This window comes from Taudactylus pleione, unplaced genomic scaffold (genome assembly GCF_031769625.1).
Source record: "Taudactylus pleione unplaced genomic scaffold, aTauple2 ptg000082l, whole genome shotgun sequence".
NCBI lineage: Eukaryota > Metazoa > Chordata > Amphibia > Anura > Myobatrachidae > Taudactylus > Taudactylus pleione.
The window spans coordinates 221794-240366 of NW_028284484.1; the positions used below are offsets into that span (position 1 = coordinate 221794).

The 18573-nt window shown below is 43.8% G+C and overlaps 1 protein-coding gene across 7 annotated transcripts in view; it reads right to left on the reverse strand.

Moving 5' to 3' along the window:
* The window catches only part of KLHL17 (kelch like family member 17), a 108440-nt gene that overhangs the window by 55646 nt on the left and 34221 nt on the right, over window positions 1-18573 (reverse strand). The window contains exon 1 of one of the 7 annotated variants that reach the window (XM_088468167.1): window positions 10683-10732. The exons of 5 other annotated variants lie outside the window; for them this stretch is intronic. The gene's annotated coding sequence lies outside the window, so the exon portion shown is untranslated. Of the gene's footprint in view, window positions 1-7880; window positions 7997-10682; window positions 10733-18573 lie in introns of those variants that run through there. One more of the 7 variants, XM_088468166.1, reaches the window with a different exon arrangement.

The following is an 18573-nucleotide window of genomic DNA, read 5'->3' on the forward strand; positions in this document are numbered from 1 at the left end:
AGGGGGGGCGTGGCACGATAGAGGGGGGCGCGGCCGGGGATACTACACGTCAATGGGGAAGAGCAGGGGCGTGGCCACGGAATCACGTCTTCTATGCCCCGCACCCGCTACACAATGCAGAGATTTTCGGTATTGTGAAGCAGGGGGCGGGGTCATGATGATGCGATTCAGCGCGCATTGCATCATCTCCCCTCCCCCTGCAGGGGACTGGGGGTGGTAAGCATGAGGTGCTAAGTTTGAATCCTAGATATGACTATTTTAGATTAATAAAAATGTGAAGTATCTTGATATAGTTAGAATACAGTCTTCTCTTGTAATATAGCAGATGGCTCTGTTGGTAAGTTGGTATTATGAAATGTGGATATGATTGAAGGGGAGGACGTGATCAGACGCAGAAAGGAGATGCTGGGACTCACATAGCAGGAAGCTACATTACTGAGGGACGTTTCTTCTAGAACGGCGACTTCCGGATACGCTGCCCTGGCCCAGGGCACATGCCCTGCTCACCCTGCCCTAGTTATGCTACTGGTATAATGCCGCTTCACAAGATTATGGGGAAAAAAATTCTGCTTTATGAAATGGTTTGGTGTGCTGGCTACCTAATTATTGGGATGGATCAATACATTATTTTGCCACGCATACAAGTTGTATGTGTAGTGTGATGATTTATATATATATATATATATATATATATATAATATTTTTTTATTATACACACACACGTCCATAGTAACGGCACTGAGTCATATTGGATGCAAAGTTAACTTGCGTTAAAAGACATCAACGTTTTGGAGCATCCACCCCGTTGTCAGGACCATACAAGAGTGTTAAGAGTATTATCTCCATCCTACGCTTATAAGTTTGTTCTCCTATCTGCTGTTTTTACTAACACCGTTACAATTGAATGTTCTATTTCTCGATTGTGATTTTATTATAAAAGAGTACTTCTATTTTATTATATATAAATTTTTATGTTGGATTTAATAAATTGTGTCTATTATTCGCACTCTATTTATAATGTTTTCTTCTTACACTACATTGAGCCTTTCACCACTAAATTCCTCCCACTTCGTATATCTACCGTCTCTGGGTTACACTAAATAGCGCCATATTCTTTTGACACCGCCCTCACATATCTCTAGTCTTAATTAGGTTTCACTGGGAAACCATGGTCATTTGGGGGCTTACTAACACCAAGTTGCCAAGTTGGACCCCAATAGTCTTTCCAAATAAGTAAAAAAAAGATGACTCTGAGTGCCGTTACTATGGACATTGATGTTTTCACTTACAAGTACCGGGGCGAGCTGCTATTTTATATGTGAGTGCCGGCAGTCTGTCTGTGGATGACATTCCAAAAGATCGGTTGGCACACACAAAAAAAGTTTCTAAACATCCGCCTGGGGTGCTCCCCAATGCTTCCTCCAGGGCAGCATCAACACATGTCCAGGTTAATAATCAAGGTGCACTCACCAGGGACTTTCCATCAGTAGCAAAAACTTAATTTATTTCTTACTGCATAATCTCAGGTTGTCACAAGTCGACGTTTCGGCTAACAGCCGTAGCCTTCCTCAGGACAGATATCCCAAACCACCAAGATAGACCCACTATGCTGAGCCCTCCTCTTATACCCCCAAGGCTAATTAGTAGCCACACCCCCAAACACTTTGGTTTACATAATTTGAAAACGAATTTATTCTATCGCACTATGGAGACAAGATAGTCTACTTTAAACATTTTATTGACAACATTTTTGTCGTCTGACGTGGTGATAAGAACTCTTTTCTCAAGATGATTGAGATTCTTAATGGTTTGAATAGCCCAATACATTTCACAGCATCTGTCGATCAGGATCAAATTAATTTTTTGGACGTCTTGGTCTTTAAGAAAAACAAACGGTTGGCACACATTCTGTTTCGTAAACCGACCGATAGAAACACACTCTTGATACCGATGAGCCACCATCCCGATGCCCTTAAAAACAAATTACCAACTTCTCAGTTCCTTCATGTTCTAAGGAACAATTCTGAATGCGATCTGGCTGAACTCCAATCTCCAACAGAGATTCCTGAGAGGATATAAAGGCCATGTTGTCGAAAATCGCCTCACCAGGGCAAGAAAGATCTTCAGTGGTAATGTGCCCACTAGAGGGACGGAAAAGAATGACAGGATGATCCTGGGTGTCAGATGTGACACTAGATTACGAGCAGTACAACGCTCGATCAGGAGACATTGGCCACTTGTTGGCACTGATTCCAACTTGGTGAATGTTGGGACGACCTCACCCCTACTAAGTATCCATCGGGGTCCTAATCTTAAGGATCTATTGTACAGGACAAATATGGAACCGACAACTCCAGTAAGGCTAACTGGCTAACTACGAATAAAGGGTGTTTCCGGTGCCTGGGATGCACAACTTGTAGAGCACTCCTAGTGGGGAAATCATTTCCACATCCACATGGTGGGCGGTGGATCCCCATACAATACCGTTTGACCTGCCAATTGGATTACATCATTTACTTTCTATTATGCCCATGTGGTTTGATGTACGTGGGTAAAACCACTAGAACCTTTCGAGAAAGAATGAAACAACACCGGTCAGACATCAGATTGGCCTATGAAAAGGGGAATAACGATAAACCGGTGGCGATGCATTTTTTTCTGTTGAAACATCTAGTGTCATCGTTAAAGTATATGATGATTGATCGAGTACCACCACTCAGAAGAGGTGGTGACCGTGGCCTGATCCTTCTGAGGAAAGAGGCTAGATGGATACACAGACTCGACACGATATCGCCTAAGGGACTGAATTAACATAATCATTTAAATATCTTTTTGGATTGAGCTCTCACCTAGTGATTGGTCGCGCCAGAATGAGGGTCCTCCAACAGTTGCATATTTATTTATCTATATTTTCTTTATTGAGCATGATATGCATTTAGAATTTAATTAATCGAGGGATGTAATCATTCTTTGATTATTTATCTTTATACTTATTTTTGATCCAGAGGGGTTGTGGGGGGGTGTGTGTTTGTATGTAGAGTATGTTTATCTATATTAATATTTGTTGTTTTTATATTTCCAACTTTTGCACTATGCTGATGAGCCTCTCTCTAAACCCTGTAATAGTTATTAGGTATATTTACTATCTATAATTCCAGTACATGATCCTTATTTTGTTAATACACCTATAGGGCTGTTTAAAAACGCTCATGGTGTGTTGGTTCTGGCTTAGCACATGTTGCCCTTACTTTAGGGAGCCATTAGGAGGTGAAACACTGTACTTCCGGTGTTTGGAATGCATCGGATGACAACTTCTGGTTGCAGTGGAACGCAAACCGGAAGTACCGCTAATTTAGCTGCGAGGTGGTTTTCCCACGCTGGTACAGCATGTTTGGCATGATTTAAGGTTCGTACCATGGTTCAGCCCGCTTGGGAATTCCAGGGAGGATAGATCAGTATACTTCGTATTCTGTTTATTAGATTAAAGTGTTGGTTTACATAATTTGCCCCATTATTCCACTGTTTGGGGGTGTGGCTACTAATTAGCCTTGGTGGTATAAGAGGAGGGCTCAGCATAGTGTGCAACATGGGTCTATCTTGGTGGTTTGGGATATCTGTCCTGAGGAAGGCTACGGCTGTTAGCCGAAACGTCGACTTGTGACAACCTGCGATTATGCAGTAAGAAATAAATTACGTTTTTTGCTACTGATGGAAAGTCCCTGGTGAGTGCACCTTGATTATTATCTTGGACATATTATTTTTACATTATATATATATATATATATATATATTATATATACACATATATATATATATATACACATATATACACACATACACAAGCCGCCACGCTGCCAATGCTGTGCGGGGTGATGGATTGCCGCGATCCCGCGATGCTGCAACCCAGCATCGCAGGATTTGACGATCGTGATCAAAAAAATTATCACAATTGTCAAATCGCCGACATTTAACATGTAAAATCTCTGCGATCCAGCGACGGATCGCAGAACATCGATGGTGGGAGGTCGTGTTTCCACCTAGATATACCGGCATCTCCCACCACATTGCCAGATCGCGGCAAACAGTCGCTGATGTATGGGCACCTTCAATTGCTACTGAAGCTCTGCACTAATTACTGCCTGTCTGTGTGCAGCATCAGGTGCACACTAATTGATTCTCCTGTCTGTGCACAGCCCAGCTGCACACTAGTCTGTCATTAGGGAGGCTTGCTCTGGTTGGGCCCGGTTTCTGTTAAATTCCAGCCAGCACTTCACTCCATGTCGGTGACAGCGTTTCTCAAGTTTCCATTTGTGCCCAGTCCCCTGTTCATCAGTCGAGTTCCAGAATCCTGTTTTGCTGTGTTTACCTGTTGCTGTTTGCTCCATCCAGGCGGTCCGGCTCGCATGCTGTCTGCTAGTGGTGCTTGTGTCACCTAGATGGCACGGCGTGCATTCTCATCCTCTGGCGCATGCCAGCGTCAACCCGGCGGTATTGGCCGCACCTCAGCGTCCAAAGTGAGCAGTCTGGTGTACCATTGCCAGTGTCAACCTGGTGACATTGGCCGCACCTCAGCGTACAAAGGCCCTCATTCAGAGCCACTCGCTAGCGGCAGTACGCTCGTTCCGAGCGATGTTCGCACATCTGCGCATGCGTACGGTTTTTAGTACGCATGCGCGAACCAGTCAGTGCGGCTGAAAATTGTTTGTACGCAATATAGCGAATGCCTGCTATTTTGAGTGACAGAATGAGGCGTATGTGGGTGGTAACAGGGGAAGGTGCTTGAAAACGGGGAGTGGAGATCAGAACGTAGGCGTGCTTAAAGGTCAAAACGGGCGTTTTATGGGTGTGCATAATTAATCCAGCAGCGTCATTGACCAAGTCACTTGATTTTTTTTAACTCAGAACTGCTCGCAAAATAGCGGTTGAAAAAACCAACCACAAGAATAGCGAGCAGTTCATATCCTGTTCGATGTACTCGATTAATCTAATAAATAGCGGACATGACGTATGATGCGAGCGGCCAGGGGGCGTTTTTAACAAATAAACGAGCGTATGTTTTGCTCGCTCGTTCAGACTTAGAGGTGTGAACAGACTGCAATGTGCGAACGGATCATTTGAATAGCCACCCCTTGTTTTCGAACGAACGAACGCAAATAGCGAACGGCTCTGAATGAGGGCCAAAGTCCGCAGTCCGGTGCACCATCGCCAGTGTCAACCTAACTGACTATTTGCACATTACAGCAAAACATGTAAAAGGATAAATAAAAAGAAAGGGGTCCTGGTCCCTATCCCTACAGTCAAAAGTAACGCACAAATGTCAGGATGGAGTGGCTTTCAATAACGATGATATAACACTGGGGTAATTGTTTTACAAGCCAAAAAAAATGTTCAGAGTGCCACCACCATTACAACATAAATAAACATATGCAAAAGTAATAGAGGGGTACTAAAAATGTGACTTCCCCGTCTTCCTTTTTATTAGCCAGTCTGCTTAGTTGAAGTCAATAATTTTAGTTTGAAGATGAAAATATGCATCAGAAATTAGCACTGTTATTAGACTGAGCAGGTCTAGTTGTGGCGGGGTTCACTCACCAGGGGCCCAAGCTCTGTTGGGTATGCAGGACACATTTATGTTCTCTGGTTTGGAGAAGGTCTAACCATTCCTGTGGGGAAGGTGGTGGGACAGGAGGGAAGGAGAAGCGTGCATAGTAGGAGTTGGACTGACCCTGCAGTTGTCACTCAAAACATCCTTGAGTGCCACCTTGTTGCACTAGTGCCATGGGTATCCTAATCCAGATATAACATATGTTATCAGTACACCTGTTCATTGCCTCCAGTTACAATATACAACCATCCAACAATCAACTTCTTGTCCAAAGGACATGTATTAAAATGGCCACTTCCATTTTTCAACTTGAAAACTGTTTCCTGGGAGGCAGTGTGATACATTTACACTATAGTATCTTTTGTTTGCTACATGGTTTTTCACTTTTCAAAGAAACACTCAGGCACTTTATTGCATGCTACACAATGTTAGCTCTTATTTATTTGTAGGCTTATTACAAAGTCCTCACATGCCTGATTAAAATGGACAAATGATTGTAGGGTATGTATGCCCCAAGGTGGTAAAACCTACACCCAACTTATGGGGAGCTACAAGTCCCAGTCGATCATGCCAATATGCCAGGGCACGATGATCTGAACCTCTCCAACAGGAGAAAACCACAGAATGCCCAAGCCAATAAAACACAAAAAGTTCTGTTTTGGTAAAAACAAACAAATAAATACCTGTGTTAATATGAACAGAACTTTGGGCCTGATTCAGACAAACTCGCAAGCGGCTGTCCGCTCGTAAGTGGGTCGATGTTGTGCACTGCGCATGCGCACGACGGCGGGAGCTCCGTCGTGCGCATGCGCCAGACGTGTCGAGCGAAGGAAAGTCCTTCGCTTGTTGTGTCTGATCAAAGGGGGCGTGCTGTCGATGTTGATTGACAGCACGCCCCCTTTGGTGGGCGTGCCAGGGGCGTGCCTCCCTGACGGGGGCGTTCCCAAGGGAACGCCTACCGTCAGAAGCAGGCCCACTGACATCACTAGTGATGTCAGTGGGAGTGATTTTGGCTCTGATAGAGCCAAAATCACTCCGGGCCTTGCGGTTGAAAACCTCAACCGCAGGCTCCGGCTCGCAGTTTCGATGGTCGCGATGGTCACGACCATCGCGGCCATCTAACTGCACGCTCGTATAGGCTGTGGGTGGTGACCCACAGCTATACGAGCGTCCAGGAGGACGCTCCAGAATTATGGAGGGCGGCCCTCATTCAGAGCGTTCGCTCTGCTTAGAGCGTACGGCTCTGAATGTGGGCCTTTGTCCTTTTAAGAACATGAGAATATTTTTTGTCAGAAGTTACAAACATATACTATTGCTAATATTTTAGAAAAAAAATATTCTGGTTGATGCTGACTTTGTCTAAAGTTTGTAACAGTTACATTTACAGTTACATGGGTTCATGCATACATTTTAAATATAATATACAGTAAGTCACCAAGTGGCTTGTATCTATTACATAAGGAAATCTTTAAGCTTATGCCCCAGTCGGGATCTTCAGCATTCGGGCTTGCGACATTGGTATTTAGTCAGACGGCTTCCTGGCCATCGGCTTTTCATACCAACCCATCTTCAATAACCACAGCTTCATCCTAATAGTGCAGAATAACCACAGCCTCACAGTGCTCAGTAACCACAGCCTCATAGTGCTCAATTACCGCAGTCTCATCATTGTAGTGTACAATAGCCACAGTGTCACCCTAGTAGTGCTCAATAACTACAGCCTCATCCTAATAGTGCAGAATAACCACAGCCTCATAGTGCTCAGTAACCACAGCCTCACAGTGCTCAGTAACCACAGCCTCATCATTGTAGTGTACAATAGCCACAGTGTCATCCTAGTAGTGCTCAATAACTACAGCCTCATCCTTGTAGTGCACAATAACCACAGCCATAACCTTGTTGTAGTGCTCATACCACAGCCTCAATCGTTGACTGATAAATTACTTCCTCAAGCTTCCACCTACAACTAATCATGTCCACTAACTGACTACTTCCTTAATTATATATTGCTAACTGACCAATTCTCCAAAATGTTCCCATAAACTGATCACAGCCTCAGCCTCTGCCCATCAACCACAGCTCTCACCTAAGCAATACACTCATAAACTGGGAATATAATTGCACTTAGACTCCTTTAGAGTCTATGGGGACTACTACACAGTGTTGCTTAGTAGGACAGCAGAGAAATTGTGTGTCTCTCTCTCTATTAATATATAAACAGTAAGTAAACCAACAACCCATGAATTCTCAAACATGCAAACAGGGCATTACTTACAATGTAAGGGCCACAAGTTGTTGCCTCGATCACTTTTCTAAACTTCCATCATCAGAGAGTTCTTGTGTTTGAGATAGGATCTGTCTGAATTCATTCACTGCTTTGTTATATGGAGTCCATGCCATCTGCCTCCCACTTCCTGAGCTCATGGATAAACAGGGGATTGTTTCCCTGCCCTGGAACACAGCACCGCTATGCATGCTTTTTTCTATAAATGAATGTAAATGTTTGGACCCTACTATATTTGCATTATTCAGGCGGTAAATGGAATATAAATTTCCACCATTCATTTTGGCCATTAACTGTGTAGAGATACAAGTGAGCAAACAGTAAAAGAGAGGTGAGCACTATCCTCTGACTTACAATAATAAAAAAATGCCATAACTAGGTGAATAGGCTGATGTAAAGCCAGTAATAAATAGAATAAGTTGCTACAACAAAAGTAGAGGGTATATAAATAGTGCGTACAATGCTAAAAACTAATGTAATTAAATAAAAAAAAAAAGAAAACACTGAAAGTAAAAATAATTAAAAACTACATCCAAATAATATACATATACACCAAATTTGTGTCTGTAACAATAACTGTAAATATTATCATGAAATGGTGCATATATATGTTATATGTTGTAATGACCCAAATATTGTGCAAATACAATGAATTCCCAATTTTTACACCAGGCATATGCAGTCAAGAAGCCGACGGTGGAAATGCTGACCACCGGCTTCCCAACTGTCATATCCCGGCAAGGTACTAATGATAGGCGTCGAAATCCCGACGCCTATCAGTAGCCGTACGCTGCAAGACCGACGCCCGGCATAACGAACGAAGGTAAGCTAGGGGAAGGAGGGGTTAGGGGGGCCTAAACCTAACCCCCCCCCCCCCCCCCCCGAGAGGATTAGGTTTAGGCACCCCTGGGGGGAGGTTATGGTTAGGGTTAGGCACCCCTAAGGGAGGGTTAGGGTTGGGGGGGGGCTGGAAAGGTTAGGGCTAGATTATTATTATTATTATTATTATCCTTTATTTATATGGCGCCACAAAGGTTCCGCAGCGCCTTACACAGTACATAAATGAGCACACAAGAAAAACAGTTAATAGTAATACAAAACAATGCAGGACAAGGACAAGGTTATAAACTCAGCTGCAAAACACAAGCAGCAGGACATGAGCAACCAGGTGGTAGGTGCCATTGTAGGGAGTTAGGAGTAAATTATACTATAAGTAGGGGGAGGAGAAGCACTTGAGGATGAGGGCCCTGCTCGTGAGAGCTTACATTCTAAAGGGGAAGGGCAGACAGACAGGGGCGACACAGAGGGGTAGATAGTGAAGAAGGAGCATGGAGCAGTGGGTTAGGATATGTGCTGCGGAATGTGTGTGTATAAGACGACCTGATGTTATGTAAAAATTAAGTCCTTCATACATCTATCTCTATGATAGAAAATAGATTGTTTGTGTTATTTACATGAGAGATGTACAAAGTAAAGTAGAAGCACTTTAATTTGTGTGTTACATTTTAGCATCTATATACAGCCTGACAAGAAATGCAGCTATTATGGGACTGTCCCGCCATCCTAATACAGTAGTGACTACTTTAGTTCCAGCTGCTGGGTGCTATGCCATGCTCCTGTGAGTGGGTGCATCTCACATGCTAGACCCACTCACAAATGGGTGCAGCCATACATGATGTGGTCCCACAGGATGTTGCAGTACCCGGGCCCAGAATTTCTCTTGGCAGCCCTGGAGGTGACAGACAGAACGAGGAGGGAATGGGGCTTAGTAGTGGGGTAACAAGACCATGGAGGGAGGTGGTTGAGAGTGGAGGTATAGGAGAAGTGGGGGAAAGAAGCAGAGGGTTGGAAGCAGACTGATGAGAGAAAAAAAGGAAGAACAGCAAGTGGAGGAAACAGGAGGGGGAAGAGAGGGACGGATAAAGTAGAGGATTATGTGGACATAGAATATGGGGGTTGTGTGAAGTAAGGGTGTTCATGCTGTGGACAAGGTAATAATTGAGATGTAAACTGGAGTGGAGGCTGTGTGATGTAGAGACAGTGAGATATAGAGTCAGTGTGGATTAAAGTTGTTAAATGTTCAAAAATACATGTAAAGAACAGTGCTGCTAATGTATGAGCGCAGCTCCAAAAGTGATATATAAAGGAGAGGTATGTGAGTAGTGGGTGCAGGAATTAGTTTATAAACAAATGATTAATGTGGATAGATGTGACACAATTGGAAAAGGCAATACAAAATGAATGAGGACAAAATTACAATGTACCCGAGCTGATCCAGTCCAAAGTGTTCTGTTCAACAAAGATCAATCAACAAGAGCAGCACACAGACAGGGGAGCACTTGCAGTGTCCAAGCAGTGAGTGCAGTAAGTAGTTGCCTGGATACAGCAGAAGATGTTGATTTTGTTCATTCACATAAGTATGTTGCTTCTTGTTGTTCAGAAAGTGTTCTGGTTTTGAGTTTCGTTTTCCTCCAGTTTTCCTCCAGCGTAACTCCGACTTAGTTATCAAATTGTATTTACACTTATAATCAGAACACTTTGAATCTTAACACAGACTATGGCAGCCTCCGGCTATGCAGCCTGTGGGAGCAGTAATATCTAAAGTTACAAACATGTGTCTCTGTGCTCACTGATTGGGACCCCACCCCAAAAGCTCTAACACACACTAAATTGGGATGCAATAAAGTCTAAGATAAACAATTTGTGAGAAGGGGGAGGCCAACACAGATTCACAATACATTCCTAACTTCCTTTAGATAAATTGCTCTTAGTATAGCAGTAGTTGTAATTTACCCAGTATAAATTTTCAAAACTGTGCTGAGGCAATCACTAAAACAGCATCTGATGGGAGCAGTAGTTGTAATTTACCCAGTATAAATTTTCAAAACTGTGCTGAGGCAATCACTAAAACAGCATCTGATGGGAGCAGTAGTTGTAATTTACCCAGTATAAATTTTCAAAACTGTGCTGAGGCAATCACTAAAACAGCATCTGATGGGAGCAGTAGTTGTAATTTACCTGTGGAATGCAGAGAAGAAGTCACATCAGTCTTTGCATGGTGCGCATATGACAAATAAGATCTGCAGCGTAACTCCGACTTAGTTATCAAATTGTATTTACACTTATAATCAGAACACTTTGAATCTTAACACAGACTATGGCAGCCTCCGGCTATGCAGCCTGTGGGAGCAGTAATATCTAAAGATTAGATACTTACCCTGTCGGGATGTGGTCCTTTCTAGCTTCCGGGGTCGGTATTACATCCGCTGGGCTGACCAGGCAGCTATCAATGCTGAAAAGGTCAGCAAGCTTGGTCACCTGTGTTTGAAATACAGAAGGTGCACGTGTGCTGAGTGTACACGGAGGAATGCACTTACTGGAGAAGGTGACACTTGATGTGCCCAGGTGCACAAAGGACTATTGGCCAATCGGATCCCTGTCTTCGACACTATAGTATTCTGAAATGACCACGAGTATACTGGGGTGTATACTGGGGTGGGGGATGTGCTATATGTAATGTAATAAATTCGACATAAACAAATAAATGGAGGGGATATGCAAACCAACGTTATGGTACAGTGATGTAAAAAAGCATTGAGTCACATGAGGTGTCCTCTAGGTCACATGGATATTATTACCAGTTATTTATATAGCGCACACATATTCCACAGCGCTTTACAGAGAATATTTGCCCATTCACATCCATCCCTGCTGCCAGTGGAGCTTACACTCTATATTCCCTATCACACGCATACACACATACACACATACACACTAGGGGAGTTTGGGAGGAAACCAGAGTACCAGGAGGAAACCCACGCAAGCACAGGGAGAATATACAAACTCCACACAGGTAGGGCCGTAGTGGGTATCGAACCCATGACCTCAGTGCTGTGAGGCAGTAATGCTAACCACTACACCGTCTGTGCTCCCCAATAATAATAATAATAATAATATTATCTGCAATATGGTATGGTGCCTATGGAGAGTGCTGAAAAGGAATCCACACAATCCCATGAAATAAATCATTGACTGCAAGGCATCATCCAAATACTGTAAATATAATATATATATATATATATATATATATATATATATATATATATTTTATTTTTTTTTATTTGTCTGTGTCTGCACTCAAAGCATATCAAGCTAATATTAAGGCGGTGCACCTTAAGAATCCCAAAGTAAAACGGGCACTCACCAGGTATCCTTTGTGTCTGATCACCTGCATCTCTCTCTCTTTTACTTGCCTCCTGCACCTCTCACTGCCTGCTACTCGATCAGCCCCTGCTTCTAACTCCCTGATACCCTCTCTCATCCCCTGCCCATCTCACTAATTCCTTCTCTCACCCACTGCACTTCAGGCTCTCACTCCTTGACACCCTCTCACCCACTGCCCCTCTCATTAATTCCCTCTCTCACCCCCTGCACAACTAACTGATTCCCTCTCACCCCCTGCCCCCTCATTAACTGATGCCCACTTTCACCCCTGAACCACTAACTACCTCCTCTCTGCCCCTCTCACTAAATGCTTCCCTCTACATCCCCTCCAATCCATCCCCTAGTGAGTTGTTGGCTGACCTCACCTAACCGATGAACTTGATGTTCAGGCCCTGGTGCTCCAGTCACTTGCACGGACTCCACAGGCTGACAGTGACCCGACAGGACACAGTCCCCCATAGAAGAGGGAACTGATGCTCCTTCTCGGTGAAGATCAGAGATGTGTCCCCTGCAGGACACATCTCCATTCAGTGCTGCTGGTGTTCCAGCACTGGGATCCTGTGCTCGATCTCAGCACCAGGACACACACATATATATGTCCACACAAAACTGTCTGGCACTCCGCTGGTCACTAAGGTCATTACGTTGCTCCGGGTGCCGGGTGAGTATGCGTCCCCAATGTATAAAACCCAATAATGGCGGCACTCCGGAGACTCTTCATAATAGGTGAAGCAACATTGTGTTTATGGTCAACGTTTCGGGGTACGGCAACCCCTTCTTCAGGATACACAACCAATTGGTTACCCCGAAACGTTGATGACAATGAACATAATGTTGCTTCACCTATTTTGATGAGTCTCCGGAGTGCCGCCATTATTGATAGATGTATGTATATATACATAAAACTTTAAAAATGTGGGGTCCTACCCAACTTTTTCTGGGTCCCAGCTAAATTAAGGTTTTCGGTAAATCTAACAATTTAGCAGCTACAGCCCATGAAGCAGATTACATTGGTCCTGATAGAATAAATACACACAAGAAAACAAAAACAAAAAAAAACTCCCCAACATGAAGAAACACAAACACATTGGGCCTGGTAGTAAAAACCAAAACACACATATGGGACCAGATAGGATAAAACATTACAAACACAAGGATGCAGCACAGCGGGGGTGCAGGCAGGTTTACATCAGAATATGTGGGGCCCAGTATAAATTAAACAAGTAGGGCTTCCCAATCGGAGGCACACAGATAGGGGGAAGCGGGCAGATGCTGACAAAGGCTGGGTGGGCAGATGCACATATGGGGAGGGTGGGCAGAGGCACACATGGGGCTGAGGCAAAGGCACACAAGGGGAAGAGGGTTGAGAGAGAGAGGTAAATCTATAACAAAATAAATCTGTGTGGGCAGCTCTATGTATCATCAGGGCCCGGCAGCAGTGACATCAGATTGGCTGCCTGTAATTACAGTGCGCCGACTGTGGGGAGCTCTCAGTTGGCTCTGCAGTACTTTGTACATCGATGTGGTGAGCAGTCTCGGAGCTTCTTTTCTCACCACACTGAGCTCCGCAAGGCCGCCGCACTGTAATGACAGGCAGCCAATCTGATTCTCTGCTAGGCTGCCTGTTACAAATCTCACTCCATGCTGCCGGGCTGGTGAGTATGTACAGCCACCCGACAGCCATCGGGCAACTCCCCCTCCCCTGATGCAGACATAAGCGGCCCCCCCCAAACACTCCTGGCGGCCGCACAGTGCCGGCTATAGCACCCTTGTTCAGCCGATCTGCCTCAAGTCGGCCCAGAGCACCAGTCAACCACTCACAATTAAGCCTCCACCCGCTACCCGCCTGCTTACACTTACCGGAGGATGTCTTCACTCCGGGTGCAGGGGCAGTCACCATCACGCCAGTCACTGTAGTGCAGAAGCATGACAGGAAAGGCGCCAAAGAGGTCCATCTGCTTTTTATTGCCTGCAGCCGGGCCAGGGTCAACTAATCTTTAATGAGGAGCCAGGCATTGGCCGCAGCGGAGCGCGCCCCCTGGTACCCACCCATTCTGAAAATGTGAGTCCCCAATACTGGGTAAAATACGCACTATAGTGCGTATTTGTGATCACTGCAGTTTAGTACAAAAACAAGAAAAAAAAAATATTCTATAGATCTTTGAGCCAAGTGAAGAAACCCACATGAACGCAGCGAGACTGTTCAAATTCCACACAGAACATATTGGGTTAACCACTGGGTCGCAATAGATGCGGCTCCGCCAGGCTGCGCTTTCCCTGACATGGTCACATCTGATGCGACCAGTCAGAAACGCCCACTGGGCGGCTGCTGGAAGATATCTTTCAGCAGTTGCCAATCCAGAGGGATCTCTCGGCCCCTTGGCATTCTTGTGTTCTCCCCCAGTGTCTGCCATGCAGCCGATCACTGCTGATGAGGCAGCCCAGTGAGACCCCCACCCGGCACCCAGGGGCACCAATATGGTGGTGGGGGGGGGGAGAAGTGGGTCCCAGGTCTTCTGCTCACCCCCCTTCCCTTCTAGCCCAGCGTAGTGAGTACAAAGAGGCTGATGGTGCTAAGCAGTCTCCTCTGCAACCGCACTGATCACCCCCCACGGCTCTGCCCCTGTGTAGCAAGCAGTGCCACAGATACTGGGTTGTTGTTTTTTGGTAAGGAGATGTGACCACACCTCCTTACGTTAGGCCACACCCCCTTGTCATTACCAGGGCCCAGCCAGGCTCTCTTCAGCCCCACCGCCAGCTGCAGAAAGGAATAGCTGCCAGAGAAAAGTAAACTAAGTAGCCCCCAGTAAATTGTAAAATAGCGATATCCCAATTATCAATGTTTTCATAAATATTGACAGTCGATGATTTTTTTTTGATTATATTAATGTTTTTTGTTTACTTTTTTTTAAATAAAATTGTGTTGGATAAGTTGCTCTTGACCTAATTCAATCAGAAAAAAAATGACAATTTCTGAGCAGTTTTTAGAAACAATATTAGCCAGTTAAGAGGTCAATCCCATAGTCCAGTGCTTTGAGGAGGCAATGCTAACCACTGTGCCACCCTGACAAAGTAACAGGAAGGTAAAAGATATTGAATTCTTTGAGACTACAATATGACAGACATCAGGCATTATGGAAATACAGAAGCTAGCCATAAAGGTAAAGCAATATACTGTATGTAGTATAAATTGCAGCATGACATGTACATACTAATTGCTATGGCATCTGAATGAGACATTTCTCTTTGTCTTCTGTGCAGTGGATAAGACTGGTAACATGCATGCCTAAATTGGCTTTATTGAGCCTATCAGTGTACTCAATTCAGTTTTATTCAATAGACAACTCTACGGAAATGTGCACAGTCAGAGAAGACAAAGCAGAGGGGATCCCCTATTATCAGGAACCATTATTCCTTGGCAAGCTCACTCAAGCTTCTCACTGAGCAAGCATGGAGCGGTCTCCTCATTAGAGACAGATAATTAGGTGTTTGGAAACAGAAAGTCCTGTTTCTTTGCAAAACACGAGAAGCAGTTTGCAATTGAATCCCACAAAAGGTGTATAACGTTTCATTGATAGAATCAGGAAAAAATATGCATATTTTAAGATTTCTGATTCTCCTGACGCAAGCTATATTATATACCTCCTCAACATTGGGAAATATATATTTGGGAAACAACAGAATGTAAAGGGGTCTCTCCATTACACAACTTTTGGAACAATCTGACCAAAACCAGGAGGTTTTGGTCGCATTGTTCACAAAGTCGTGTAATGGATAGCCGGCAAGGACCAGCAATGCACGTGCACGCTGGGTCCTTGCCGACCCAGACTATCTACGGAACATGCTTGTCAACCTGACGACGATCGTCAGGTTCCCCATGTTCCGAGATAGGAGATCGGGATCCTGCACTGAAAGACGTTCAGTGAACGCCGTTCAGTGCGGGCACCTCACCCGGCAACTTGAAGGACTGAACGCTAGACGTTCAGTTTTTCAGGTTGCCTAATGGATAGGCCCCTTAAGAGAGTCCTGTTAGGGTGCATGTCCATTTCACAGTGAGCACTGATGTGCACTCCGGGGCCTGTCTAGTGATTTCCAAGTGCTAGGTATTCCCAAGCCCCTATTCCCTCTTCCCCCAAAAAAACAATTCAATGATGCGCTGAAAGGTCATCATAAAGCTGGACATATCTCGCAATATTTTTCAAATCAGGGCAAAGTCTTGATAATTGGGTCAGTTCCCTGGAATTGAATTGAGACTGACCTGCCTAAATCATGCCAAACAATAAAGGGGTTAACGTATTTGCATGTATGCGACAGAAGCCTGGCATCACAGATTAATAGAGCACCATGCCTTGCTTGCCCAGGCCACAGCTAGAAGATTCAAAAAGTTTTTTCGCTAGAGAGGACCATATCTGGGGAGATCAAGAGATTGCATAATTCTTTACAGGAAGTGCAAATGGTACTCTATACAGAAATCTTTTTTGGTACCATTTCTAATTATCATAACTAGTACTGGAAAAAGGAAAAAAAAAAAAAAAAGTCAGATATAACTTCAGAAATTAGTAAAATTAGCTTTTTAACACTTGTCCAGAGTATAGAAGCTAATAAAAATGTTAATACAATTTTTTTTGAGTACCGGTACCTTTTTCATAGGAAAAAAAAGGCACTACTTATGGCAAACATAATACATCAATGCACTACTTTCCATTAACCATTTTTAGGAGATTTTTGTATACATTTGTAACATGTAGAACCAATCACATGAAAGAGGTAATTTTCATATACTGGCCATACAAGGAAACTAAAGAGAATGTATCTTCCCAAGGCATCAATATAACGTAATCATGCTTCCTATGCCTATGTGCATAGAAATCATACCATGTTTAGTAGACTTAAATTAATATAGCAGGAGAATAGAGAGATACTATTTATAGGATTCATAGCTAAAATGGTTTTTGAAGAAAAAAGGCAATAGATTAGTATACAAGCATGCATCTTCCTGTGGCACTTGTCCAATCAAATGTCACTTCAGTGAAATCCCCTTGTTGACAACTGATTGAATTTCAACCTATGTTTCCACTCCTTTAGAAAATAGGATACATCCATTACAAGTCTTCACAATAGTAGGTGACTACATCTCTTCTCCACACAATACAACAGTGTTTTCTTCCGTTAAATCAACAAAAAACTACAATTTACACTTTATAAATGAAGAGGAAGATCTGCACTGAGATATCATGAGAACACTTTTTGTTAGTGATGCTAGGGACTCACATAGTAGGGAATGCCTTGACGTTGGCAGGTGAGCTTACCCCAATATTGCTATATTGAGCACAAAGCCTCCTACTTAATTGTATGCTGGCACACAGTATTTATATATTGTTGGTTTTATAAAGCAAGACTTTCGATTTAATTTAATGTGTCAGTAAAAAAATGCTGAAAGTTACCATTTTACCTTTTTTTAATTTTTATAACTTGTCAAATAAAAATATTTATTGTGGTTGGCAACAAGGCACAATCCAATGCTCGGATCCCTGCAATGTGTGTATGTGAGCAGTATTTTATGACACGTAAAGGAGACAATAAATGTGACTAAGTGGATGTGGGTAGCATGAATCATATTCTATTGACCAGCTATGATCCACTATACTCTTTGTCATTGGCATGCAAGAAGCCCTGCTTACTAGGGAGATGGGAGAGAAATCTAGCAGCTGCTTGCAGAACAAAGCCAGTAACTAGCAGGCTCGCCTCTCTGTGACCTGGAGTAATAGAACATGGGTATCTGACATTATTGGTGCTGGTACATACATCCTTTGTCATCTGTGGACAGCCACAAAACACAGCTCTTAAATACCAAATCAGAGGCTACCAAATATATCTGAATCTGTTAAAGCACAGGTTGCACTGTGGTGACATATGGGTCATGGATGCTACAGACACGTTAGATGGTTTACATGTTTATATAATGGGAAAAGTTGCCTCGGTACATCACATCAGAACTCAAGCTGACCAAATTCAATGACCACCCAAGAAGCAAATAAGTTCTTAAAAGCAAATAAGTTACAATAAATTAGACCTATAAACTGATTTTATAAAGAGGTGCATCTGACACCACAATGTAACAGGAACCTCGTATCACTGCTCCATGCTGCTTCCACTATACAATTCTCTGTATATAGCCTTCTTGACTCTGTTACGCTCCTCAGATCTTTACTCTGCCCGCTAAAGGCCCCCATACACGGTGCAATATAGCAGCCGATCCAACAGATTAATACGATATCGCTGCTATATATCGTACCGTGTGTGGGCATGATATCGGCCAGTGCGCGCTCCCGTGGGATTGTACATCGCTCCTCCAGATCTTACGTGCTGCACATAAGACCGGGCGATGCGATGTACGATCCCATGCAGCGATATGCAGGGGGGGGGGGTAGCATATCGGGCGGTCGGGCAGCAGATAGCT